The sequence below is a fragment of the Mobula hypostoma genome, chromosome 15 (genome assembly GCF_963921235.1).
Source record: "Mobula hypostoma chromosome 15, sMobHyp1.1, whole genome shotgun sequence".
In the NCBI taxonomy this organism is placed as follows: Eukaryota; Metazoa; Chordata; class Chondrichthyes; order Myliobatiformes; family Myliobatidae; genus Mobula; species Mobula hypostoma.
Genome location: NC_086111.1, coordinates 41,259,102 through 41,285,268, shown reverse-complemented (window position 1 = coordinate 41,285,268; position 26,167 = coordinate 41,259,102). Strand labels below are relative to the sequence as shown.

The window sequence follows — 26,167 nt, the reverse complement described above, 5'->3', positions numbered from 1 at the left end:
TTAGTCACCTCTCCTCCCTTTTCCTTCCAGGTTAATTGCGTGAGATTCATCCATATTCTAAGCTTTCTATTCATTAACATTTCAGTAGGAAATATTCTGTTGTAGAGTGTGAGGTTGTCCTATACCTAAAGAGAAAAGCTTCAAGTTGTTGCTTCAAGGCTAAGTTTGATCGTAACTTGTTTCCTCCATATCTCATATTTCATGCAAACTGGCTTTTCCACCTTTCAGTTTGAACCAGCATGGTAAGGAGAAGGAAAATAGTGTTCTAATCCATTGTTCTTCAGGAATCATTCAAACCAAAAAAAATCTGAACTTGATCTACCATCTGGTACAAATTCTTTAGGGAGTCTCTGTGTGACAAGTCATATCTTAACTATTATGCATTCTGTGGTAGTACATGACTCCATGTTTTAATTCTAACCACATTGACTAGTACTAACTTCTCCTTTCCTTTTTCTAAATAATCAAGTGAAACCAGTTGGAATGGTCCAATGGTTGTATGGGCCACTGTCATTCCTGAAATGTTGCTTTAGGGATTTGTGTTCTATTTTACCTTCTGACATATTGGCACCTAACCTACTACCTCAACCATCAATAACTTTGCTTATACCAAGCCAATAAACAGATCTTTCAAAGTTTACATTAAATTAGAAGTTCCCAACCTGGGGTCTAGAGATCACAAAGGTATTGGTCCATAGCATAAAAAAGGTTGGTAACCTCTGCTTTAAATGCATGATGTCTATAATTATGCATTATATTTCCTTTGCACTATGTCACTACCTGGGACAACTCTGCTTGTGGACAATATGAATTGTCTGTGAGAAATTGGAGTTCTAGAGTCTTAGAGTGCTGAGGCTGTCTACAAGAAGGGCCAGAGCCATCTCTATTTCCTGAGGAGACTGAGGTCCTTTAACATCTGCCGGACGATGCTGAGGATGTTCTACGAGTCTGTGGTGGCCAGTGCTATCATGTTTGCTGTTGTGTGCTGGGGCAGCAGGCTGAGGGTAGCAGACACCAACAGAATCAACAAACTCATCCGTAAGGCCAGTGATGTTGTGGGGATGGAACTGGACTCTCTGACGGTGGTGTCTGAAAAGAGGATGCTGTCCAAGTTGCATGCCATCTTGGACAATGTCTCCCATCCACTACATAATGTACTGGGTGGGCACAGGAGTACATTCAGCCAGAGACTCATTCCACCGAGATGCAACACAGAGCATCATAGAAAGTCATTCCTGCCTGCGGCCATCAAACTTTACAACTCCTCCCTTGGAGGGTCAGACACCCTGAGCCAATAGGCTGGTCCTGGACTTATTTCATAATCTACTGGAATAATTTACATATTACTATTTAACTATTTATGGTTCTATTACTATTTATTATTTATGGTGCAACTGTAATGAAAAACAATTTCCCCCTGAGATCAATAAAGTATGACTATGACTATAGAAACAGGCCCTTTAGCCCATCTAGGTCGTGCTGAACCATTTAAATTGCCTATCCCCATCGACCTGCACCAAGCCCATAGCCATCCATATCTTCACCATCCATGTACCTATCCAAACTGCCCTTAAACGTTGAAATTGAGCTTGCATGCACCACTTGTGCTGGATTAAGTGGATTAAGCACAAAACTGAATTAATGTTTCCATTCAGACTTGTGTCTGAACCCTTTCATCCATTTAATGTGTACAATTGTTTCCAAAGAGGGTCATTCTGTGTAACACTAGCTACTTATATTGCTATAATGGGGAAATCATTTATTCAGTACATAAAAAGCAGGGCAATTTCAATGCAGTGAATTTCTATCTGATTACTTCATCATCCACAGGCTTATGTGTTGGCAGGAGCTAACCTATAATCTGTTTATTGATGCACATTTTGAATTTCTCTAGGATCACAAAGCCCCAGACCGCGTGACAGGAGAATTCCAGAGGTAAGGCAAGAGTGATTAATTTTGAGTTAAGTGTGAGTGTGGCATCAAGGAATCTTCAGGAAACTGATCACTGGACATCAAAGCAGAAACATTCCAATCATTGGTCATACTCTACACAAATGATGTGGTTGTTCCAGGTCGATTAGCTCACCTAAGGGAAAACACTGCAGGATATCCTGGCAGTAGAGTCCTGGACCCAGCTATTCTTATGGTCCAACATCAACGACCTTCCTTCCATCATAGAGTCTGAAGAGGGAATGGTCACTGATGGTTGCATTATGCTCAATTTCATTTGCAAACTTCCTAGCAAATGATGCAGTCCATGCTTGCAGCATGGCTCAGAATATTCAGGCATGGACCAAGAAATGGCAAAAGGACATACATGTCAATGAAGTGTGAGACAATGATAATCTCCAGAAGGGGAAAATCTAACCAGATACTCTTGGCATTAAATGGGACTACCATCACTGAGCAGATCATCAGGAGATCACCTATGACTAGAAACTCAAATAGACCAGTGACACTAGCACCGTGGCAATGAGAGCAGGTCAGATGCTGAGGTATCACAATGTGAGTGACTAACTTCTTGACATCCTAAAGTCTTTCTGCCATCAAAGACCTCAAGAAAATATTGCAGATCTTTAAAAATGATTTTTTTAAAATGCATAAACATATCCATCCCTTCACAATACAACTTGAAGAGCTCCCAAACTCTGTTGGAACAACAAAGGTTTCCAATCTAACTGTTCTTTGAATGATCAGTCAGTTTTATAATTACTGTGCTGGCTCTCTATACTCAGTTTTGCACGTTGAATTTTTTCATTCTTTCCTCACACAAGAGTCAGTATCCTAGGCCTGCAGTGATAGGCTCAGACTCACCCTGTTCATTAAAGCGGACATGTGGTCAATCAACCTTCTCAATGACGTTCTCACTTTTAATGACCATGATTCCTCACTACCCTCATCATCAATATCAATTATGGGGTCTAAACCATTAATAAAGTCCTTTGCAGAATGTACAAACATGCTGAGATCAGAAAATCCCTATGTTCTTTAATCTTTAGTGCTGGGACTTTCGACAAATCACCGTTTCAGCAGAGACCAATTCATCATGTTATAGTAGACCATAAGACCATAAGGCATAGGAGCAGAATTAGGCCATTCGGCCCATTGACTCATATCTGCCATTCCACCATGGCGATTTATTATCCCTCTCCAACCTCATTCTTATGCTTTCAGCCTGACTAATCAAAAGCTTATCAACATCTGCTTTAAATATACTTAATAATGTGGCCCCCAGAGCCATCTGTGACAATGTATTCCACAGATTCACCACCCTCTAGCTAAGGAAATCCCTTCTCATCTGAGGCTGTTCACTCTGGTTCTAGACTCACACACTATAGGAAACATACTCTCAACATTCAGTCTATCTAAGCCTTTCAATATTCAATAGGTTTCCATGAGACCCTCCCACATTCTCTTAAACTCTAGTGAGTTCAGGCCCAGAGCCGTCAAATGTTCTTCATACAGTAACCCTTTCTTTCTGGGATCATTCTCATGAACCTCCTCTGAACCTTCTCCAAAGCCAGTATATCTTTTCTAAGATAAGGAGCCCAAAACTGCTCACAATACAGTCACTGCTCATAATACCTTATAAAGCTTCAGCATTTCATCCTTGTTCTTATATTCAAGTCCTCTTAAAATGAGAGCTTGTAGCAGTGTGCTACACACAGCGCTAAAATAACCACACGGAGTTGATGAGTTAGAGTTGCGATGAAAGAGATTTATTCAAACTTCGCGGCCTGCTTTAAAGCCTTCCCGTTCCCAGCCTCCCCGGGGCGGGATTGCTGTGGGGAATGCATATTCCCAGACCCTTTCTGCGCGCGGGATTTCCCCCCTGCTGGTGAAGATGGCCTGGCGCCCTTTTTGGGGCCGGCCCTCTGCCTGCGCGCGCCGGCTTGTGTGTGCCAGAAAGTGGGTCGCCACATAACGCCCCCCTAGAACCGGCGATACCTCCCCCAATGTCCACAGTCTGGATCGGCCTCTGTTTGGGAGGTCTGCCCCTGCGCCGCGGTGCCTGAGCCTGGACCAGCTGCGCCAAGTCCACGTGGGCCGGTTTGAGTCGGTCCACCGTGAAAACCTCCTCTCTCCCCCCAATGTCTAGCAGGAACGTGGACCCGTTGTTACTGATCACCTTGAACGGCCCCTCGTAGGGCCGCTGTAGCGGTGCCCGGTGTCCGCCCCGTCGTACAAAAAGAAACTTACAGTTCTGCAGGTCTTTGGGTACGCAGGTCAGGCTCTGTCCGTGCTGTGAAGTGGGGATGGGGGCCAGGTTACCGAGCCTCTCACGTAGTCTGTCCAGGACTGCTGCAGATTCTTCCTCTTGCCCCCTTGGGGCTGGTATGAACTCTCCTGGGACTACCAGGGGTGCGCCGTACACCAACTCGGCCGACGAGGTGTGCAGATCCTCTTTGGGTGCCGTGCGGATTCCGAGCAGGACCCAGGAAAGCTCGTCCACCCAGTTAGGCCCCTCCAGGCGGGCCATGAGAGCCGATTTCAGGTGACGGTGGAAGCGCTCCACTAGTCCGTTCGACTGTGGGTGGTAGGCAGTTGTGTGGTGTAGCTGAGATCCTAAAAGGTTGGCCATTGCCGACCACAGGCTGGAGGTGAACTGGGCGCCCTTGTCGGAGGTAATGTGGGCCGGTACCCCGAAGCGGGCTACCCAGGTTGTGATCAGTGCTCGGGCGCAGGATTCGGAGGTGGTGTCGGTGAGCGGGACTGCCTCTGGCCATCTGGTGAACCGGTCTATCATAGTTAGGAGGTACCGCGCTCCTCACGACACTGGCAGAGGCCCCACGATATCCACACGAATGTGGTCGAACCTCCGGCGGGTGGGTTCGAACCGCTGCGGCAGAGCCTTGGTATGCCGCTGCACCTTGGCCGTTTGGCACTGCGTGCACGTTTTGGCCCATTCACTGACCTGCTTACGAAGTCCGTGCCACACGAACCTGTTGGCGACCAGCCGGACGGTTGTCCTGATGGACGGGTGCGCTAAGTTGTGAATGGATTCGAACACCCGCCGGCGCCAGGCTGCTGGGATGACGCGGCGGGGTTGGCCAGTAGCTACATCACATAGTAGGGTCCTCTCACCTGGGCCTACAGGGAGGTCTTGGAGCTGCAAACTGGAGACTGCAGTCCTGTAACTGGGGATCTCAGCAATCTGCCTGCTGTGCCTCTGCCAGCGCTGCATAGTCCACCCCCTGGGACAGGGCCTGTATGGTAGGTTTGGAAAGTCCATCCGCCACGACGTTGTCCTTTCCAGAGACATGCCGGATGTCCGTCGTGTACTCGGAGATGTAGGACAGGTGTCGCTGCTGGCGGGACGACCAGGGGTCGGACACCTTCATGAACGCAAAGGTAAGCGGTTTGTGGTCTGTGAACGTGGTGAAGGGCCTACCTTCTAAGAAGTACCTGAAATGCCGGATTGCCAGGTATAGTGCCAATAGCTCCCGGTCGAAAGCACTGTATTTGAGTTCAGGTGGTCGTAGGTGTTTACTGAAGAACGCCAGGGGTTGCCAGCGACCCTCGATGAGTTGTTCCAGCACTCCATCGACCGCTGTGTTGGATGCGTCCACCGTGAGGGCAGTAGGACGTCCAATCTGGGGTGCACTAGCATCGCGGCGTTTGCCAAGGCTTCTTTGGTTTTAACGAAAGCAGTTGCGCCCTCTTCATCCCAGGTAATGTCCTTGCCCTTACCCGACATCAGAGTGAACAGGGGTCGCATGGTTCGGGCTGCTGAGGGGAGGAAACGGTGGTAGAAATTCACCATACCCATGAATTCCTGCAGGCCTTTGATTGTGTTGGGTCGGGGGAAGTTGCGGACTGCGTCTACCTTGGCGGGCAGCGGGGTTGCCCCATCTTTAGTAATCCTGTGGCCCAGGAAGTCGATGGTGTCGAGTCCGAACTGGCATTCAGCTGGGTTGATTGTAAGGCCGAATTCGCTCAGGCGGGAGTAGAGCTGGCGGAGGTGGGACAGATGCTCCTGCCGACTACTGCTGGCTATGAGGATGTCATCCAAATAGTTGAATGCAAAGTCCAGGTCGCGTCCCACCGTATCCATTAGCCGCTGGAAAGTCTGTGCGGCATTCTTTAGACCAAAAGGCATTCGGAGGAATTCGAGAAGTCCGAACGGGGTGATAAGTGCTGTTTTAGGGATGTCGTCCTGATGTACAGGGATTTGATGGTATCCCTGGACGAGGTCTACCTTGGAAAAGATCCTTGAGCCGTGTAGGTTTGCTGCGAAGTCTTGAATGTGCGGCACAGGGTAGCGGTCTGGCGTTGTAGCCTCGTTCAGTCTGCGGTAGTCACCGCATGGTCTCCAGCCCCCCGTTGCCTTGGGCACCATGTGAAGGGGGGAGCCCATGGGCTGTCGGACCGTCGTATGATCCCCAATTCCTCCATCTTCTTGAACTCCTCCTTCGCCAGTCGGAGCTTGTTCGGGGGAAGCCTTCGAGCACGGGCGTGGAGGGGTGGTCCCTGGGTCGGGATGTGGTGCTGTACTCCGTGTCTGGGCATGGCTGCCGTGAACTGCAGTGTCAGTACTGATGGGAAATCCGACAGGACCCTGGTGAATTCATCGTCGGACGGCGTGATGGAGTCCAGGTGTGGGGCTGGCAACTTTGCTTCACCCAGGCAGAACGTTTGAAACGTCTTGGCGTGGACTAATCGCTTCCCGTGCAGGTCGACCAGCAGGCTGTGGTCTCGTCGAAAATCCGCCCCCAGGAGTGGTTGGGCCATGGCAGCCAGTGTGAAGTCCCACATGAACCGGCTGGAGCTGAACTGTAGCCGCACCGTGTGGGTGCCGTAGGTTCGTATTGTGCTGCCATTTGCGGCCCTCAGGGTGGGTCCCGATTCTCTGTTGCGGGTGTCGTAACTCGTTGGAGGTAAGACGCTGATCTCCGCTCCGGTGTCAACCAAAAAGCGGCGTCCCGACTGCTTGTCCCAGACGTACAGGAGGCTGTCCTGATGGCCAGCCACCGTAGCTATCAGCGGCAACTGGCCCTGGCATTTCCCGGGAATTTGCAGGGTGGTTTGCAGTGGCGGGCCTCTGTGCCCCACCGCTGGTGGTAGAAACACCATTGTTCGTTGGGCTCCTCACTCCCGTCACCGGGTTTTGTAGGCTCTGCTGCCGGGCCTAGTCTGGTCTGTCGTTGGGCACGCAGCTTGGTGATCTGTGCGACGGATGCCCCTCTCTCTTTCCTGGCATTCCACAGCACATCTGCTCGGGCCGCCACCTCCCGGGGGTTGCTGAAATCTGCGTCGGACAGCAGCAGGCATATGTCCTCGGGCAGTTGCTCTAGGAACGCCTGCTCAAACATGAGGCAGGGTTTGTGTCCTTCAGCCAGGGCCAGCATCTCGTTCATTAATGCTGACGGCGGCCTGTCTCCCAAACTGTCCAGGTGCATTAAGCAGCGTGCTCGTTCACACCGTGAGAGTCCGAAAGTCCTTATGAGCAGGGCTTTGAATGCTGTGTATTTGCCGTCCTCCGGGGGCGACTGTATAAACTCCTCAACTTGTGCAGCTGTCTCCTGGTTGAGTGAGCTCAGCACGTAGTAGTAGCAAGTGGACTCCGAGGTTATCTGCCGAATGTGGAATTGTGCTTCTGCTTGTTCAAACCATAATTGGTATCGCAGCGTCCAGAAGCTTGGCAGTTTTAACGAAACTGCGTGAACAGATGCAGCGTCGGTCATCTCTGGTCCAAATATCGTTTGGGCCGTCAGGGTCACCAATTGTAGCGGTGTGCTACACACAGCGCTAGAATAACCACACGGAGTCGGTGAGTTAGAGTTGCGATGAAAGAGATTTATTCAAACTTCGCGGCCTGCTTTAAAGCCTTCCCGTTCCCGCCCTCCCTGGGGCGGGATTGCTGTGGGGAATGCATATTCCCAGACCCTTTCTGCACGCGGGATTTTCCCCCTGCTGGTGAAGATGGCCTGGCGCCCTTTTTGGGGCCGGCCCTCTGTCTGCGCGCGCTGTTGTGAGCCGGTTCGTGTGTGCCAGAAAGTGGGTCACCACAAGCTCACAATGCATTTGTCTTCCTTATCACTGGCTCAACCCGCAAGTTAACCTTTAAGGACTCTAGCTTTCTCAACACTACCTGCCCCTCCACCTATCTTCACATGATCAGCAAACTTGGCCAGCATACCAACAATTCCATCATCAAGATCACTGACCTATAATTTGAAAAGAAGCAGTCCCAATACTGACCCCTACAGAACACCACTAGTCACTGGCAGCCAACCAGAATGGGCCCCCCTTTATTCCCACTCTTTGCCTCCCACCAGTCAGCCAATCTTCTATCCATGTTAGTATCTTTCCTGTAATATCATGGGCTCTCATCTTAGAATGGAGTTGAGGAAAAACTTTTTCACCCAGAGAGAGGTGGATATATGGAATGCTCTGCCTCAGAAGGCTGTGGAGGCCAAGTCTCTGGATGCTTTCAAGAAAGAGATGGATAGAGCTCTTAAAGATAGCAGAATCAAAGGTTATGGGGATAAGGCAGGAACTGGATACTGATTGTGGATGACCAGCCATGATCACAGTGAATGGCGGTGCTGGATTGAAGGGCCAAATGGCCTACTCCTGCACCTATTGTCTATTGTCTATTGTCAAGGGCCATCTGAAAATTCAAGTAAACAACAACATCCATTGTCTCCTTCGTCTATCCTGCCTGTTATTTTCTCAAAGAATTCCAACCAATTCATCAGGCAAGATTTCCCTTTAAGGAGACCATGCTGACTTTGGCCTATATCATCATGTGCCTCCAACTACCCCTAAACCTCATCCTTAGTAATGGACTCCAACTTCTTACCAACCACTAACATCAGGCTGATTGGCCTATAATTTCCTTTTTTTCTCTCTTCCTCCCTTCTTAAAGAGTGGAGTGACCTACAATTTTCCAGTCCTCAAAAACCATTCCAGAATAGCAATTATTGGGATTGCAGAAGTAAGAACCATAATTTACACTGAAAAGAGGGGCTCCCCAGATTATGAATGACCTGATTTATGGAAATCCAACTTTATGCAAATTCCTCCATAGATTTTAAAGCACCTTTGAAACAAATAATTATTTCAGTAATAATGATAATTCTTTCTGTGAACACGCTCACACAATTGATAACATGCAAACACCTTAAGTTATAATGGACATGCTAAAAGCCACAACTGGAAAAGTTATAATATTCATAAATATTACTATAAAAAATTTACTTGCCTTCATCCGTACCTATTACAGTTTTCCCCCGCCATCCAAAGGTAGAGTGTTCCTATGAAACAGTTCGTAAGCCGAAATGTCGTAAAGCGAAGAAGAAATTACCATTTATTTATATGGGAAAATTTTGTGAGCGTTTGCAGACCCAAAAATAACCTACCACATCATGCCAAATAACACATAAAACCTAAAATAACAGTAACACATAGTAAAAGCAGGAATGATGTGATAAATACACAGCCTATATAAAGTAGAAATACTTTTCCACAATCATTACTGAACTGTTCTCCATAGCGAAAATCTCACGCAAGCGCCATCAGCAGAAAATCTCACGCAAGCGCTGTTGGCAAAAACACGGCACAAGCGCTCTCCAGTAACCTTTAAGCTGTGAAGCTGCCAAATCATACCAAGTAACACGTAAAAATACACAGCCAATATGAAAATAGAAATAATGTATGTACAGTGTAGTATCACTTACCGGAATCGGGAAGATAGCACCGAGCACACAGATGATGGTGGGTTGGACTGAGTCGCCACAGGTTGGGTGGTGCAGTGGCCCCCACCCTCCAGGCCGCCGAGCGATACATTGCTGCAAAGCATGCAGGGGTCCAGCGGTAGCCGGGAGGCACACAGCACATCTTGAAAAAAGCCGAAACAAACATGCTAATTAATTAGGTGCCACCCAGCATGTAATTGTCGGCCCAGATCAGTGCCGATTTCCGATTGCGTCGTCTCTGATCTGGGCCGATAATTACGTGTCGGTGGCACTTAATTAATTAGCATGTTTATTTCGGCTTTTTTCTTAAAGATGTGCTGTGTGCCTCCCGGCTACCATTGCATTCTCCACGAATCGGTATCTGTCCGTGGCCTGGGGGTTGGGGTGGTGGGACACCGGAGTGTCATCTCGTCGTCTGTTTCCATCAGGGCAGGCAGGTCATCTTCTCCTATGACTGCTCGCCTCGATGTCGAAGGTTGAGATTCGTCATCTGCTGTGGTTGATGTGGAAGGCTTGCTTGACTGATGAGCCTCGAGCATTTTTCTATCACACAGTTCTTTGTAAGGACTTAAACCATCCTGCAAATATCCCCTAAACTGACGTACCCTTTCAAAATTAAAGTCGTACTTCATCATGACTCATTCGGTTTCGATTGTTATCCTTTTTTCTTCCAATTGCATCAGCTCTTCATCTGTCAGTTCTTGGTGATGGGATGCCAAAACCTCTTCAACATCATGTTCGTCAGCTTCCACAAGCCAAACTCACGTTGTCCTTACTTTGTTCACAACGATCGAAACGCTTAATTATGTCTAGTTTTATGCTAAGTGTAACACCCTTACGAGCTCTTTTAGGCTTTTCCGATACCTTATTACTCATCTTGCAAATGGCTGCTCACAGACACGTGCTTAAGCAATGCCAGCGAGAATGCAGTTCCTGGGGAGAGCAGATGCTCGGGTGCGCGCTGCCTTTTATCGCGCGCTGATTTTTTTCGTAACAGTGAAAACCCCTTCTGAAAGCGAAAGCAGGGTACTAATGTAGGTCTTTCGTAACAGTGAGGTTTCGTAAAGCGAACGTTCGAAAAGCAGGGGACACCTGTACTGCATATCAACAATTTTACTAAAATTCATGAAAAAGTGTCCTAATTTTTGTCAGAAGGTAAAAACTATCGCTAATGTAAAGGAAAAATCACAAATAGCCTATCAAAATATCATTGCATATAAAATTGTAACATCATGTACAGTGAAAAAGGATCTGGTTGTTTCCTGGCATATATTGCAAATAAACTCTTCTCAGGCTTCCAGCTGGGTACAGGTATCGATTTTAATCGATCTTTTGATGACAAACTCTGCCATCTTCATCAGGGATGATGCCTGGGCATGTGTTGTCTGGTGGTATTTATACCCCTGTTGTTACTCCCCGATTGGTTAGCCCTCGCCCAATCAGGTTTCTGCTGTCCCATGTCGTTTACAGTCAAACTCCAGTTCTTTCTTATAGCGTGACCTTTGTCTTTGTTAAACTTCTTTCCCTCTAGTTTTATTTCAATGGTTTACTTCACTACGTGGTTCCAAAAACCATTGGTGCCGCACAGTAGTTTGCGTGAGACACTTCTGCCTCAGGTGCCAGTACCACAAAGACTTTACAGGCTCCCTGAGATGCACAAGGAGGGTTCCCTCCTGAGACCTGTCATCAGTGGGATAGATTCTCTGACTTACTGCCTCGCTAAGCATTTAACAACCATGCTGTCTCCCTTTGTTGGGAGCCGTGAGCATCACATCACAAATTCGACCAACTTGGTAAAAATGATAACCAACATTCAGCTGAACCCAGAGGATATGGTGTCCCTGTTCATGAGAGTTCCCCTTAAGGACAGCTTGGTCCTCCTGCAGTCAAGGTTTGATAAGGGTACCAGTGACCTTTTTGAACACAACCTTACATCAATGTACTTCCTTTATAAGGGAAACTACTATGAATAGGGTGGCCATGGGATCACCCTTGTCACTGGCTATTGCTAATTTCTACATGAAGGAGAGGGCTCTGAATTCATTGCCCTTGTGCCCCAAGTGCTTCTTCAGATAAATTGATGACACCTTTGTAGTGTGGCCTCATGGATTCCAAACACTCCAACAGTTCCACGATCATATGAACAACATACATCCAAACATTCAATTTACAATGGAGATGGTTGCCTACCATTACTGGACATTCTAACATTACAGAAAATGGACGGTAGCCTCGGATATGGTGTCTCACACATACTTATACCCCAACAATAACTGCTACCATCATGCCTTCCAACACAGAGCAGTTTTTTCTACTTTGATTAAGCATGAAAAAACTATGTTGGACCCGGAGTGTCTCCACAAGGAAACAAGACTATTACACACAACGTTCCTACAGAATGGCTGCAAGGAGAGTGAAAGGGCCAATGGAAAAACCAGGAAACCTAACAACAAGGAAGAACACATTGCTACCACCTGTCTATCCTATATTTCCACAGATTCTGGAAGGATCACCAGGATCCTGAAGAAATACCGGATTAATACCATCCACAAACCCACAAGGAAGCTCAAATCACAGCTTATGTGGGTTAAGAGTGATCTGGGACTCAGGACAGCTGGCGTTTACAGGATTCTCCATGAACGTGGAGCAGCGTATATCAGCAAGGCAGGGCAATGGAACAGCAGAAACCTGCACCAGGGAGCACAGGAGGTGTATCCGTTTGGGTTACCCAGAGAAATTGGCGGTAGCAGAATCCTATTGCAAAGGCCATAGGATTGACTTCAATGGTACAAAACTACTGTACTGCACCGATAGCTTTTGGGACTGCCTGGTGAAGGAAGCCATTGAAATAAAACTGGAGGAAAAGAATTTCAACAAAGCCGATGGTCTCACTCTAAGACTTGTAATTTGATTGTAAACAAGGTGGGACAGTGGAAAACTGATTGGATGAGGACTAACCAATCAGGAAGGACGGATTACAGGGGTATAAATACCACGAGGCAAGACATGCCCAGGCATTGTCCCTGATGAAGATGACAGAATTTGTCATTGAAACGTCAGTTAAAATTGATACCTATACCCGGGTGGAAGCCTGAGAAGAGTTTATTCATCCTGTAGTATCTTATATCACAAGATGCTAGAAGTAAAGTAGAAATGAAAAGAAGAATTGCCATTGCCAAAACCAACTTCCAAAAAATGAAACCCATTTTTACCAACAGACACATTTCTATGACAACAAGGCTTAGGCTACTAAAATGTTACATCTGGTCAATCTTGCTGTATGCTTCCGAAACATGGACTCTAACACCAGAACTCCAAAGAAACTTAGAAGCAACAGAAATGTGGTATCTTAGAAGAATGCTGAAAATATGATATAGAGATAGGGTAACTAATGAGACAGTACTCCAATGTGCCCATACAAAAAGATCTTTAATGAGAACATTAAATGAGAGGAAACTTAAATTCCTGGGCCATGTCATCAGAAAGGGAGAAATAGAATGCCTTACATTACAAGGCCGTATGCCTGGGAAACGCGGAAGAGGAAGGCAAAGAAGAAAATATATGGACGCTGTGAAAGAACTAACAGATCTAAGTGTGTGACATATCATTGATGCTGCATGGGATCGTTCGATGTGGAAAGCCATGATCGCCCAAGTGTATAACACGCAAGGCACATGAAGAAGAAGACAGGATCTTGCAATTAATTGCCTTCACTTAGATAACCACAATATAATTACAGAAGAGTAGAAACGATGCTGTAAAGCTATGAAAGGATGTAAAGAACAACCAATAACAGACTCTGTAATTCTAAACGAAGCCCAGCAGAAAAGCAGAAATCTTTCATGTTGCTATATTAACTACCAAAAAGCATTTGATTCTGTCTGACACTCATGGTTGACATAAGCTCTTAATATATACAAACTACACCGAATATTTGTGAAATTCCTACAATATCTGATGAAGCATTGACGTACTATAATCAAACTATCTATTGACAACCAAAGAAAGATCAACCACGATTATCAAAATAAATCAAGGCATTTTCCAGGGTGACTCTCTAAGACCAAAGAGATTATACCTTGATGCGCCTTCTATACATGGACGATTTGAAATTCCACATCATTGGTAAAGCTAAAGTAATTAATTCAAATAGTAGAACTATTTTTTAAAGATATAAACATAAATTTTGGACTAGGTAAGTGCAGAACATTAAACATAAAGAGAGATGCAATAGAGCTAGTAGAATATAAAACAGAGCAGCAAGACACAAAACAACCGATGGATGACTATGAAACATGTACTGTAAGTATCTGGACTGTCAACAAGCAAAGAAAATAGATGGTGAGATAAAGGGAAAACTTCCAACAGAATTTACTTCAAGGTTTAAGAAAATCTGTCAAATGGAGCTCAATAATAAAAATATAACAAAGGCAATAAACACTTTTGCTTTACCTACAATAACGTATTCTTTTGGCTTTATATCTTGGTCCAAAACTATTCTGGAAAATTTACAAAGAAAAATAAGAATTGAACTGACAAATTTCAGAAAACATGTACATTTGAATGTGCTTAGATCACCTAGGGGGAAGAGGAATAACAGACATTAAATATCTACACAACAGTTAGATAAAGTTTCTAAGGATATACTTTCATCAACAAAAACAGGAATCTGCACTCCACACAAGCATATGCAATTCTGATGAGTATACACTACTAAACTTCAATAAGACCACAATCCAGAAAAATGAAGAAATTGTCACTAGAGAATCAATCGAAGAGCATGACTCTCCATAGAAGATATCTCCACAATATGAGCAGACTGGATGTCAACAAGGAACTGTCGAATGCTTGGCTCAGAGTTGGACACCTCTTCTCAGAAATAGAGGGGCTCCTTGTGGCAAGACAGGGCCAGGTAGTTAACATTAAAAGATTATCAAAAATGCAAAACAAAAGACCAACAAATTCCAGACAATAAATGCAGATAATGCCAAGGGAAGCCAGAAACAATCCAACACATTACAGGATCCTGCAGCAGTTTAACTCACAAACAAGAGAAAATCTTCAGAGGCTGGAAATCAGAGCCATACACACAAAATGCTGGAGGAACTCAGCAGGCCTTTCAGCCCAAAATGTCGAGAGTACTCTTTTCCTAAATGCTGCCTGGCCTGCTGAGTTCCTCCAGCATTTTGTGTGTGTTGCTCAGCAGTTTAACTCAACCTGATTACTTACACTGGCACAATCAAGTGGCAAACCTCATTCACCAAAATCTTGCTTTAAAATACAAGCTCATAAAAGACACCATATCTTACTACAAATACAATACTGATCCAGTTTTAGAGACAGAATCCTACAAATTGTATTACGACCAATCCATTATTACAGATAGGACAATCCATAATAACTGTCAGATATAATATTACAGGATAAACAAGCAGGAATAACTTACTTAGTAGATATAGCCAATGCAAACACACATAACATACAGAAATCAATAATTGAAAACCACCAGAAATATGCTGAATTAAAAGAGGAAATTGAAAGACTATGGAACATGCTCCGGGTATACATTGTCCCAGTTGTAGTATCTATAACAGGCATCACCCCAAATTCACTACACAACAGCATTAACAATTAGGCCGACATAGCAATATTTACGAAAATCTCCAGAAAACCCCAATACTAAACACTGCTAGAATAGTCAGAAGATTCCCAATAATTGGGAAATGAGCGTGCTTGGCTATGCCCATACCTCAATTTTACCAGCTTGAGCTGAGAAAAAGTAAAAGGACAATAATAATAATGTATCATGTTATTCATTAATGATCTAACACTATATATTCCATTAGTTTAATTATGGGTGGTGTTAGAATGAGTATTCAGTGAAATGAAATAATTATAGCAAGTACTTATAGAGCAATATGATACAGGCTATGTCAGAAAACGGATGTTTCTGACGCATGAAGAAATCATCCCATGGACAGTTCCCAGGAACAGAACCATTTTGTAATCTTGCGATAGTCGTATTTATGCTGCACTCCCTCCTCCGAATCAATTAAAAAAATAGTAGGACGGATGTGTCCTGAAGAAATAAGCTCTGCTGTTCATTATTTTGAACTTGCCAATGTGTTGCACCTACTTGTGCTCTCAATGTAAAACACAGAGATCATCGCTTGGTCAATCTCCCTGAAAGCTAATGGGAAAACCTGCAATTCGAACAATGGACCACTGCAGAAGGCCTTAGTCGCACATGCTTGTAATTGTACATCACTCGTCTTAAATCATTTAACGTGTTGTCTGTTTGAATGCTGCCAATAAAAGCTTAATACAGCTCTTTGCAAACTACAAATAGGGAAGAGGTTATACATTTTTTATGGTTAGCACATTATTACCCACACAGAGCAGTTCAGGTTTTAGGCAATCCCCATTGTAACCTCTGGAGCTTTGCAGCTTTCTATTTGTTTAGCAATTTGTTATTAGATTTTTGCAGGAGCCTCGCTCGTATAATCAGGGTCATTCGACTGCTTTTATGTTTCATGTTTTATGTTCGTCGTCTTCCCATTATGATTGCCTTCTTATCAAAGCACAAATCAGTCATAGACAAGAAGCAAGGATTTGGGACAATAGGCATATGTTCTGCTCTAATTTTATTATTTGGAGAATGTCAGTTTAACAATTATGCCACTCTGCCAGTCGAGTACAAGTAAATTATTATATCAGTCTTTTTATAGGGGTATAGAATGGGAGCTACTTGTTGTAATGTGAACAAAGTCACCAGAGAGACGCAGCTGGTAGATATAAAGTAGTCTTTTATTCAACAAAACGAGACACTATTTGAAGTAAGAGGCCTGCTCAACCCAATATTACATGACATTTTATATGATAAAGATCAAAGGACAATTCTATATTTACAGTGTATCTACAACACTTCCTTTGAATTACATATAATTTTCACACCTCCTTTCTCACACCCACATCCCAGATACCCAAAATGAATGTTATTCAGTATTGGCTAGCTTGTCAATTACCTGCTGTCTACAGCTCTAGGAAACTACTGTCCAGGGCTGCATTTTAAATTTATTCTACAATCCATGTTCAGTTCTAAAGATTGGTTGCTGAATTTAATATTTTGCTATGCAACCTAACTCCCGAATACTCCCCGACACTACTTATAGCTGCATGGGGTAACTATGAATACATAAGAAAATAACATCACTAAATACTAAAGCATTATTTGAAATATTAATATTCCCACTTCAGCAATCCTACTATAACATGAGTTCTGGTTTATCTATTTAATCTCTTGAGGCAAAGGTTTTAATTAGTACTGCATGCCTTTAGAGGTGATCATGGAATCCACTCATACCTGTATTTTCAGGATAAGATAATCACCTGCAGTCCTTTATCTATTACCCCATCTTGACCCATCGCCATGGGAAGCAGTGGCCATAAATTTTCAGCTTTGGTGAAAATGAAAATTGTGCAGCTTTTTGTAACCAACAGAGAATGTACAATAACAGCCTTTGTGCCCAGATAGTAACATGAAAGGTTAATGCACTATATCCTCTCGTGAATTTGGCCACTTCACTCATTTTTTTAAATCCTTATTATAAATCAGGCCCTAGGAAATAATAATGAAGACTGATAGAGACCGGAGGTGTGAGAGAGTTGATTTAATATGCACTATTTAAAATTACAATTAATGAAGTACCCTAGGCAAATAACAGCATTTAAACATGTTAATTCAATTTCCTTACAATACTGCACCCCATAGCTGCTCTCAATCAGTTGCCTGCTTTCTCTGGTGAGGATTGATCAATTAAATAGAGATTTGAAAAAAGGAAAAAGGCACCCTCTTTATGAAAAGGTTGCTGCCTGGAAGTTCATCTTTATTCTGCAATACTCAATGCACCAGACAGTAGTAATAGCATGATACACTTGGCTGTTTTGTGCTCGTTGTAGTATTTATTACCATGTACACTGTTTACTCCACGAGCTTCATGCCAGCAAGGAATTTCATTGCACCCTGGGGTATATGACAATAAAATATTCTGATTCAGAATCTCTCAAATTCATTTTCATTGACTGCTATTAACTTCAATGGAACTTCAAATGCAGAGAACATCGCCCAGCTACAACTACACTAGAAATTGGCAAGGAATTTCAAGGCAATGTATTTTTAAGGAAATGGAGTGATTATGCCACAATGATATCACTTACAATGTAAACCATATCATTAATTTTCTACAACAGACCAAAGGATCGTCAAACAGTTTTCTATGAAGGGAAGAGGATAAATTTTCTAATTAGTTGCACCTGATTAATGGCCACCACCTTTAGAAGGTAGGCGTAGATTCATTATATAACCTTTTTTCAAGTTTTCAAGACATTTCAAATAAAGGAGGTGTGAAACTGTGTGCTTTACATTATCAAGGTTAACGGTCATGCCTACAGGTTATGCAAAGCAGAGTAATGTAGGCAGTTTTCCCAAAGTGCAGAGAGCTTATGGAACAGACTGGCCACTTGAATGTTGAATATAATTGATTACATTCCTTAAATTGGGTGTTTCGCATCTTTCCTCTGTATGATTTGAATTGGGAATCAAATCCAGATCCTGTGAGCATGGCATTATCATTATATTGATTGACTCGTCCTATTGTGCCTCATCTAAAAGCAAAATATCATGGACGATGAATATCTGATAAAAGGTCATCGGCCTGAAACATTAAATCTGGTTCCCTCTTCATAGCTGTTGCCTATCCCACTATTTCCAGCGATTTCTGCATTAGTTTTTACTTTTCCCACTGGGCCTTTTCCCATCACATTTTATTTATGCTCAGATCTCACGGTTTCATGCTAAGCACTTTGGTTCAACTTTTCTTTTGGTAAATCGACAATACCGTGGCAACAGGCTCCCCAAAAGAAATGGAGGAAGCAAAGGAAAGATACAGCACAGGACACACCATGACAAGTATAAATGGCATGCATCTAGTAATACTGTCCCATCTACGTTACAAGCAAGTAAAGGCCAGTTACTGGTGGAATTGGCTGCCAAGCTCATTAGATACAATCCCCTCTAAGGTGTACACATGCACACATCTTTTGCTACCAGCACACAAAGGAATTTAAACTGCACACAAAAGGTTGTCACACTCTAACTCATTGGCATTTTAAGTATTATCAAAGATCCCACACATCTATCCAGCATCCTCTTTGGCTTTCTACCATCAGGCAGGAGACTCCAATGCATAAAAACAAGAGCGGTCAGGATGAGAAATAGTTTCATCCCTCAGGCCATTAGGTTTCTGAACTCCCTGCCGCGTTGCATTCAAAGTGTCATCAGTTAATCTGTTCTGTATCTGACAATATTTACTTTATGCACTTTACCTTGTTTATTACGTGTAATTCATATGTAGATTTTATCCTTACGTTCCTAAATTATTGTGTGTTATATGTGTGTTATGTGTACTATTGTGCTTTACACCTTGATCCAGAGAAACTTTGTTTCGTCTAATGGTATACATGTATATATACATGTATATATGTATATCTCATATAAACTTGACTTGACTTGATATCTTATAGTTAAATGACAATAAACTTGACTTGACTTGATATCGGCGGGAGGAGAGAGAAGCAGCGCGCCGCGCGTGCGCAGCCCTCCGGTGAAAAATGATATCGTATCCGATAAATAGGGGTCGTGGACAATTCTGATTTGATGGAGATGGAAGTGAAAGCACAGAAGAACATCTGGAAAAATTTCTGAAACACCCGTTCGCTGCTGTCGTTACTGCCCAGTCAGGAATCTTTCGGAGGGAAGGCCTCAAAATCCCCGGCTTTGCCTACTGTTGGTGACCGAGATGGAGGTCGAATCATTCGGATAGAGATGGGGCTCAGTACTCGGTGTCAGAGAGCTGATCAGAGCTCGAAGTTTTCGAATGATTCAGAGTCGGACCGTGGTCGGGTATGGCAGGGAGAGTTTTTCTTCCTTCTCCCGTCTGCGTGAGATGTGGGACATTTGAGAGACTTTGAACTTTTACTGTGCTCATGGACTTCTTCATCAAGTTATGGTATTGTTGCACTGTTGTAACTATATGTTATAATTATGTGGTTTTGTAGTTTTTTTCAGTCTTGGTCTGTCCTGTGTTTTGTGATATCACACCTGAGGAAATATTGTATCATTTCTTAATGCATGCATTACTAAATGACAATAAAAGAGGACTGCATGTCTTCATAACCTATATGTAAATATATCTTATTCTGGGCTACTCAACATCAGATAATATTTACACAGAAACCTCCCAGTAAGAGAAAATGTTAGTTTCCTTCTATTCATGTGATGACTAGGTACAAAAAAGAAATTTTTACTCTGCTTTTGATCGTTGATATACACCTGAATAGCTCAAGTTTCAGTCTAATGACATCTCTAAAAGATGCCACTTCTGACAATTCAGAATTACTTCACTTCTGCCCCGTAGCATCTGACTATAGCATTGACCTGGATTTATAGTGCTGCTTGACCCACAGGGAGCAGTGTATTATCAACTGGCGAAGTTAACACAGCAGTAACAGTTTAAATGCTTAAATGTGACCACAGCTGCTATTTAATAGGACACCCTTTGATTATGAGAAGGTCGAACCGTAGTTTGCTCTATTTTTCTTGGAGCTAACAAAATGACCTTTCCTACCCACAGAGGTCAGCAGTATTCTTTGAACTAAACTTTTAGGTGTTGTGGATTGCATTCTGCAGCTGAAAGTATCAGTTGAACATATTACTGTAAAAACCAAACTGCTTGCAATATGTTGTAGGCTTTTAAGAGAGGTCTAGATGTTCCATCAGTCGGTTATACTCTGCCACCTAATCTTTAAAGTTATTTCCGGGTTTGATGAACACTGCATGTTGCCAGGTTGCTGAACTGATCATGTTGCCAGGTTGCTGAACTGATCACGTGGGGTCAATTGGAAACTCTGAACTACAGCTTTAATTTCCCAGCCCTGAGCTCTGTTGTTGGACCACAACTAATAAATGTAAACAGATCAAAATTCAAGCAAAAAAGGAAAGAGAAGTTAATTTTTAGTCTTTGAATCTGAGGGACAAATGCTGTTAAATTCAATAACAGAAAATAGATTTCATAGGGTTTATTAATTTCATTTTTACACACCACATTGTGGCACAATTCTTTTCTTTCAAGTTATGCAAATCAATTGAATTCCATTTTATCACTCAAGCTCACATTTGCACCTTAGGTGCTTTGTGCTTGCAAAGAGGATGTAATCTTAATATTTCTGGTGACTTGAACAATCATTCAGGTCAATAGAGCCTCCAGTAACTAATTACATCAGGGAGCCAATTTAGCCCGCCACCCTTTAGCAGCGAGAGGTAAATACATAATGCATGTTTCTCTGGCAACCAATCAAAAATAACAAAATTGAGCATCTCAAACCTACCAAAATGACAAATTAAAAATAATCAGTTGCTGGTGTTCTTTATTTACAGTACAGTGGGGTGAGTAAACTTCTATTTCAGAAAAATCTCTCAAATGCTCTAGAAACATACTTAAAATAAGTTGAACAGATAATTGTGGAATTCAGTGAGTTACAGGTATTCTGTTGACATTTGCACTCATATTAAACACTGAAATTTCTTGCTTTTTAACCTATGAGCACCTCAGTTCTGATGCCTGATATTTTCAAATCAAGGTAAAGATCATTCCTGCTGTTTAAAATGCTAGCATTAACTGGAGCTGTTTATAGGGAACTACTGGAATCATTATGATTTTATAAATCTCAAGCTTCTTGCATCTTTCTAAATGCTGCTTCAAAGGCCTGGATTATTTGAGTAAATTAGGGTTCCACAAACTACGAATAATTCATGGAGCGACATTTGTTATCCTGGAATTTAGCACGTCTGAGTATGTTTACTAAAATCCAATTTGCATTCTTGAAGTCATCTTCGGTGATACAAAACAGCAGAATGCATATTTATACACTTAATTAGCACTGCTTTTACATGCAGGTAAAAGTCTGCAATCTACTTTTATTTGTTCAGGCATATTTCAAACTTTACACAATTCCATTGTTATATTTTTGATGGAATTTAGTTTACTTATACAGGATTTAAGCAATCTGACTTTGCAACTCCACATATTGAGTACCTTCAATGTTCATGTCTTTAGATAATCTATTTTTGTCTGTGTTTAAATTAGACTTGCAAATCTACCCAACTACTTTAAGCAACAAATCTCTGGTTTAACAAAAACGGCTTAATACGAGATTTTAATCTGTGTTTTAAAACTTTTTTTATGCCTTTGAATTTAGCACCCTAAATGTTGCTATAACTACCATTCTGTTCCTGATTACAATTTTTGCAGTAGTTCAAAGCACTGAGGGTAGGACATGTACCATTTAATTAAAAGCTCTTCAAAGATGTTTCACTGTGCAATGCAATAACGAACATTATTTTCCAAAATCGTTCTTGGGAAAATTAGTCAAAGCCCATTACTTCAACCCACTGACATTTGAATCTATAAATGTTAACAACACTGGTTCAAGGAGGGTGAAATTCATTAACAAACAATATTCCTACAAAAGTACATTAATAAAGTCATTGAGACAGAATTACATAAAAACATCTAAATATCTTGCATTACATACCTATCAGAGTTTATCCTCATTTTGTTTATTATAAGGCCCAAATATCTAATTTATAATACACTAAGAATACCTTGCAGAAGGATCTCAAAGTAATAAATTATTTATTGATCATTGATATGTGTGGATGCAGCATAACACTCAACATGCCTTCTGCACTACAAATCAGTCTGTACCACTTGCAAAGCCAGCTCACTTGCTTCAGCATCTTTTTAGAAAATGCATTGTTCTGTGAATATGGTACAAATAAGTTTTGGCAGCCACTTTCCTCCTAAAGAAGGCTTATGCCATCAAAATTTCCAGCCAAAAACATAGGTGTGCTGATTTTATCCATCTCAGTGAACTGCCAGCAGGCATCAGGTTGGGAAGTGCCAACAAAGAGGCTAACTGAAATTTCCTACAACAAGTTATCTGATATCCATTTTAATGGAGCTAAAACACAAGCTTAGAATTTCTGCTTCCTCCCAACTAGGCTGTGCCGACATGATAAGCATGCTCACAACTAAATTCCATCGCCTCTCTTTAAAGTCGATCTTGGATGCATCTCTAAATACCTGCGCAACAAGAAGAGAAGACAAGGTAGACCTCAACTGATTCAAGGCAGCACCTTGCTTCAGTGACTCATCAGTTGATCTCTCGCTATGATCTGTGAGGAACTGAGGAGATATCATTTTCTCTGCTTAAGGGAGGAAAAAGAGCAGTGGTCACACTTAGAAGACGTAGCTGAAGATACTTGAACAGCAGAAGTGTGCTCCCCTGCTCCTTGATTCAGGACTGCAAGTATTTTCTTACTACTGCTCTCATCAGAATAGAAAGGGCAAGTATAGTACCATATTCACTGAAATCCTGAGTTATGTCTGCTTTCTTAACTTTACTCCAGTACATTCCGTCAATCACCAATTCCCAAAAAGATACACCCATTTTCCTCAGTATGCATACTTTCTCAGATCCCGCCCCCCATATCTCCAACTATCACTCACATTCACCTTCTCCATGTTGCAATATACCATCAACAGATATTCTCAACCTACCTGTTCCATAGATACTATTACTTCACCTTAGAGTTCCTCCTTCCCACCTTCCTGGAGGAGATCATACAGATTACCAGGGAGAGCCAATGAAACGGTATGGTTTTCCATTCCTGGCATACAATACCAATTGAAGGCAGGAAAATGGGAGTCTTATGGGTGGTCACATAATTCTACCTCAATTATCACGTGCATTATAACAATTTAAAACAATCTTGCCTTTACAGTGCCAATTGGTGCCTCTTTTCCCATCAACCAAGCCGCTCAGCAGTGTGATGTGGAAGATGAATGCTACTCAGAAGAAGTCACCCACCCTGAGGGTGCACCATTACACGTCATCCACACCCGCTGCCTGCATATGCACACTGTGGTGGGTCTGAAAAGAGAGGTGCCCAAGCTGGTGAGCAAGAACAGATGGTGCAAATGGGGACAGCAATGGCTCAGCATTTTCCAAGCTCTGCAATGGGAATATACTGCTAACCCTGCAGCAAATAATGCACTAGCAGGAGGAACGAAATGTGCATGATTGCAGGGACATTGGAAGAATTCATTTCAAGTTTTAATGTATTAAATACATACCAACATGATGACATCTTTGACTAAGTTACAGACAACTGGGGTATTAGAGGCAGCAATCACTGAAATGTGGCAATCCCCTCACCAAAGATATCCACATTGTTTTGAATGGTTTACAGGATACTCTGTACAATAGTTATTATTGCACTTTTGTTCCCACTGCCAATTTCCATGATGTTCAATTGAAATAAGAAAATTAACAGAATTTTCAATATAGCACTTCAAATTCAGCCCATGCAATTATTAATTCTTTAAACAGTTGTCATTCCAATCAATGATCATTTAGGAAAAAAGCTATTAAGTAGTACTTCTTTTGTATTCTTTTGATTTTGCAGCATTTTTTTTTGTTTCAAGTTACTATGATGGCACCACGAGAATGAAGGCAGTGAAACCTGGTTTGGAGATATCAGTGAACGTAGGTGTATGTATGTTGTATGTGAGACAATCAGACATACCGTCCTGATGAACACATATCTTTGCAATGCCAAACTTACTTACAATTCAACAAACGGTTCTTTAAAACATGTTTCTCTTTTTTTATGACTGGCCCAAGGTATGTAGCCCACGCTCGCAGTACCAGTATTTATTGTTCAAGTCTAAATGCCACAGACCCACTAAGCTGTTTCAGAGAAAATACGACATTATCATGGATCAAATTCACATGTAGATGAAAGGAATCAAGGGCAGTTCAACATTGAATCAGAGTGACTTATACTTTTACTTCATTTTTATTCCAGATTAATTTAATTTCAATTCTCAGTTGTGGTGTAAAATATGCTTCTACAGTTGTCCAGGCTTAATGATACAGTAATAAATATGATGCAACTATAACTCCCCCATTTTCCTGCATGATGCAACACCAGTGCCCTCTGATACTGCAAGCTGCTTAAAACTCTTCAGATACTTAAAAAACAAATAAAATAATAATGCCTCATAACTAAATGGTGGCTTGATGGTGAGATTCATTATTTAACCTGAAAAGCACTGAAGCGCGTGGGACCTGAATGCATAGAAATTGTCTGCAATGCTCTTGATATTCCAGTGTCTGATTATACTTCAAAATTATTTCATTAGCTATAAAATGTTATGAAATATTCTGAGCTTTGAAAAAGCTTCCCAAATAAGTACAAATTCTTATTTTTCTTTTTTAATAAAGTGTTTTTAGTTAATACAATGATACTTTAAGGATTTATGGACTCTTTTGTAAAACAGGGCCAAAAATCGTCTTTCTCAACCTCTGGAGAGCAAGCTTCCTTTCTGCATTAGTTGTAATGTAGTGAGTCTTAGCAGATGAAATTGTTTCAATACTCTGAAGAGCAGGAAGTACATTACAGAAATATTGAATGAGTACATTAAGTTTCACAATTGACATTGACTTTACTATTACATAAATTCAATTATAAAGAAAATCAGTGAACATAGCATTGCACTATCAATTCTCCCTGTGCCAAGTATGTAGATAATGAGGCAAGAAGCAATAGCCTTGGAAATGCAAGAAACTGGGAGCTAGAACATATGCACCATATACTGTACATGCAGAGAGAAGCTACAGAACATTGGGGTGGAACTACAGCAAGAAGCATCATCAAGCAGAAGGGAAAGGGAAACCTGAAGTAAGTTTGTACACCACTGATTCACTGCAGATGCACCAGTGTGAAATATCTCAAGATTCAACTGGTAGTCAATATATCATAGGGCCACAGCACAGATATACAGGAAACTAATATACTTAAATGGTAAGTTTGAAATACAGTCTTTTCAATTCAGATGTGTAGTATGAACCGCTGCTACTCCATTGGCTGATTAACCATCTACAGATTAACCCACCCTTTTATCAATGCAGCAAAGGTAAATCCTGTTTTATTTTCCAGACCAAGTGTTCACATCACCACAAACATACCTCAAAGTGAAGCATTTGTGAACTATTCTAAACAGAAAATGCACTATTTATACAAAACATGAATTAAAAGTGCTGCTCCGTGTATTATAAATTTGACTGTAAATTTCATATGCCTTAAGAAATGGTCCGCAAAGAAGCACATTTATGAAACAGTAGTACAAGAATGTGGAGCTTAATCAAGGTGGCGCTAAACAGTGGCTCCTTTGCTTGCATCTTCGGAAACAGTTCTATTTCCATCTTTAATATCTCTATTTTCCCCTTTCAGGGTTCTTTTGAAGACCCTGACCTGGATTTGCATGCTGACTTCGGCTCTT

The 26,167-nt window shown here is 42.2% G+C and overlaps 1 protein-coding gene and 1 long non-coding RNA gene across 3 annotated transcripts in view; one reads left to right on the top strand and one right to left on the bottom strand.

Annotated features, from left to right (window-relative positions):
• The window catches only part of LOC134357084 (uncharacterized), a 29,814-nt gene extending 5,164 nt beyond the window's left edge, over positions 1-24,650 (top strand). Inside the window, exons 2-3 of the long non-coding RNA XR_010020496.1 lie at positions 1,895-1,935; positions 23,605-24,650. This is a non-coding gene — a long non-coding RNA (uncharacterized LOC134357084). The remainder of the gene's footprint in view (positions 1-1,894; positions 1,936-23,604) is intronic.
• Positions 1-26,167, bottom strand: part of tafa4b (TAFA chemokine like family member 4b) — a 360,145-nt gene that overhangs the window by 44,165 nt on the left and 289,813 nt on the right. The gene's annotated exons all lie outside the window — the stretch shown is intronic.